At 36.0% G+C, this 3,806-nt stretch overlaps 1 non-coding gene across 1 annotated transcript; it reads left to right on the forward strand.

Moving 5' to 3' along the window:
• Positions 1-3,038: 3,038 nt before the first annotated feature.
• Positions 3,039-3,145, forward strand: LOC132373884 (U6 spliceosomal RNA). The gene has a single exon (XR_009505540.1). It is a non-coding gene; the product is annotated as a U6 spliceosomal RNA (small nuclear RNA).
• Positions 3,146-3,806: the final 661 nt, after the last annotated feature.

Below are 3,806 nucleotides of genomic sequence, written 5' to 3' on the forward strand. Positions count from 1 at the left end.
CACAGAAATCTCTTGCATTCCTATACACTAATGATGAAATATCTGAAAGAGAAATTAAGGAAACACTCCCATTTACCACTGCAACAAAAAGAATAAAATACCTAGGAATAAACCTACCCAGGGAGACAAAAGACCTGTATGCAGAAAACTATAAGACACTGATGAAAGAAATTAAAGATGATACCAACAGATGAAGACATATACCATGTTCTTGGATTGGAAGAATCAATATTGTGAAAATGACTATACTACTCAAAGCAATGTACAGATTCAATGCAACCCCTATCAAATTACCAATGGCATTTTTTATGGAACTAAACAAAAGATCTTAAAATTTGTATGGAGACACAAAAGACTCCAAATAGCCAAAGCAGTCTTGAAGGAAAAAAACAGAGCTGGAGGAATCAGGCTCCCTGACTTCAAACTACACTACAAAGCTACAGTAATCAAGACAATATGGTACTGGCACAAAAACAGAAATAGACCAATGGAAGAAGATAGAAAGCCCAGAGATAAACCCACGCACTTATCTTCAACTAATCTATGACAAAGGAGGCAAGGATATACAATAGAGAAAAGACAGTCTCTTCAATAAGTCGTGCTGGGAAACTGGACAGCTACATGTAAAAGAATGAAATTAGAACACTCCCTAACACCATACACAAAAATAAACTCAAAATGGATTAGAGACCTAAATGTAAGACCGGACACTATAAAACTCTTACAGGAAAACATAGGAAGAACACTCTTTGACATACATCACAGCAAGATCTTTTTTGATCCACCTCCTAAAGTAATGGAAATAAAAACAAAAAGAAACAAATGGGACCTAATGAAACTTAAAAGCTTTTGCATAGCAAAGGAAACCATAAACAAGACAAAAAGACAACCCTCAGAATGGGAGAAAATATTTGCAAACGAATCAACGGACAAAGGATTAATCTCCAAAATATATAAACAGCTCATGCAGCTCAATATTAAAAAAAAAACAACCCAATCCAAAAATGGGCAGAAGACCTAAATAGACATTTCTCTGAAGAAGACATACAGATGGCCAAGAAGCACATGAAAAGCTGGTCAACATCACTAATTATTAGAGAAATGCAAATCAAAACTACAATGAGGTATCACCTCACACCAGTTAGAATGGGCTTCATCAGAAAATCTACAAACAACAAATGCTGGAGAGGGTGTGGAGAAAAGGGAACCCTCTTGCACTGTTGGTGGGAATGTAAATTGATACAGCCACTATGGAGAACAGTATGGAGGTTCCTTAAGAAACTAAAAATACCATTACCATATGATCCAGCAATCCCACTACTGGGCATATACCCTGAGAAAACCATAATTCAAAAAGACACATGCACCCTAATGTTCATTGCAGCACTATTTACAATAGCCAGGTCATGGAAGCAATCTAAATGCCCATCGCCAGACAAATGGATAAAGAAGATGTGGTATATATATACAGTGGAATATTACTCAGCCATAAAAAGGATTGAAATTGGGTCATGTGTTGAGACGTGGATGGATCTAGAGACTGTCATGCAGAGTGAAATAAGTCAGAAAGAGAAAAACAAATATCGTATATTAACACATATATGTGGAACCTAGAAAAATGGTAGATGAACCGGTTTGCAGGGCAGAAATAGAGACACAGATGTAGAGAACAAATGTATGGGCACCAAGGAGGGGAAGCAGCGGAGGGTAGGGGTGTGATGAATTGGGAGATGGGGATTGACATGTATACACTGATGTGTATAAAATTGATGACTAATAAGAACCTGCTGTATAAAAAAAAGAAAAGAAACTGACATCTATGTTGATAAAAGAAAACAAATGTCAAGAAAAAAAAAAAAGAAGGGCAACCTCACTTTTCCATAAACCTATCACAAACTGTACCATGTGAGATGTACAAAAAAATTGCTCTTGATACCATGTTTCTTCTCCTTTTGGCTTCTTAGTGTTGTGACAATACCAGGGAGATAGACACTAGTGTGACTTTCAGAATCCTATGCAATTTTATTGACCTCATGTTATTTATATAGATGTTGCTATCACAGAAATAGGTGATATTTAATTAAACCTTAAAGCAAAGTGGAAAAAAAAAAGAATTAGTAGTATACACATTTATTTAGATATATGGATCCAATCAGGATGTATATCTAAAAGAGTTGAGGCTATTGCCTCTAAAGAGTAGGCCAGAAACTGCTTTTCTTATTACAAGCCTTCTAGTATATGTATATATATTTTAAACTATGTATGCGCATTAATTTTAGTTCAATAAACAACGTTAAAACATTAGCATATAATTTGGGGGTGTCCGCAGTGTCTCGAAGTTTATCCATGGCCAGTAAATAAAGAAATCGGTTTTGAAGGGCTCTCTGGGCCTCGATGACAAAAAAAAAAAAAAAAGACTACACAGGATTGTCAAAGCCATCCTGAGGAAAAAGAACAAAGCAGGAGTCATAACCCCCCCAGACTTCAGACTATAATACAAAGCTACAGTAATCAAAACAGTGTAGTTTTGGCACAAAAACAGACATATAGATCAATTAAAGAGAACAGAGAGCCCTGAAATAACCCTACACACCTACATCCAATTAATCTACAACAAAGGAGGCAAGAATATAATGGAAAAGAGACAGTCTCTTTAGCAAATTGTGTTGGGAAAGCTGGACAGATACATGTAAATCAATGAAATTAGAACAGTCTCTCACACCATATATGAAAACAAACTCAAAATTGTTTAAAGACCTAAATATAAGACATGACACCATAAAACGCCTAGAAGAGAACATAGCCAAAACATTCTCGGACATAAATTGTAGCAACATTTTCTCAGTTCAGTCTACCAAGCAAAAGAAATAAAAGCAAAAATAAATGGGTCCTAATCAAACTTAAAACCTTTTTTTACAAATAACAAATGCTAAAGGGGGTGTGGAGAAAAGGGAACCCTCCTACACTGTTGGTGAGAATGTAAATTGGTGCAGCCACTATGGAAAAAAGCATGGAGGTTCCTTAAAAAACTAAGACTAGTGCTCACTTCCACAGCACATATACTAAAATTGCAACGATACAGAGAAGATTAGCATGGCCCCTGCACAAGGATGACATGCAAAGTTGTGCAGCATTCCACATTTTTAAATGTAAAATAGATGGTTAGTGGGAAGCAGCCACATAGCACAGGGAGATCAGCTCGGTGCTTTGTGACCACCTAGAGGGGTGGGATAGGGAGGGTGGGAGGGAGACAAAAGAGGGAGGAGATATGGGGATATATGTATATGTATAGCCGATTCACTTTGTTATAAAGCAGAAACTAACACACCATTGTAAAGCAATTATACTCCAATAAAGGTGTTAAAAAAAAAACAAAACTAAGAATAGAATTGCCATATGATCCAGCAATACCGTTCCTGGGCATATACCCAGACAAAACTCTAATTGGAAAAGATACATGCACCCGTATGTTCACAGCAGTACTATTTACAATAGCCAAGACAGGGAAACAACCAAAATATCCATGGACAGATTAAAAGGATAAAAATGTGGTACATATAAATGTGGGATATATATATATATATACACACACACACACACACACACATACATACACACACGCACGCACACATATATATAATACCATAGAATATTACTCAGACATAAAAAAGGAATTAATTAATCCCATTTTCAGCAACATGGATTGACCTAGAGATTATCATACTAAGTGAAGTAAGTCAGAAAGAGAAAGACAAATACCATATGGTATCACTTATATGTGGAATCTAAAATATGACACAAATGAA

The sequence above is a fragment of the Balaenoptera ricei genome, chromosome 10 (assembly GCF_028023285.1).
Source record: "Balaenoptera ricei isolate mBalRic1 chromosome 10, mBalRic1.hap2, whole genome shotgun sequence".
Lineage (NCBI taxonomy): Eukaryota > Metazoa > Chordata > Mammalia > Artiodactyla > Balaenopteridae > Balaenoptera > Balaenoptera ricei.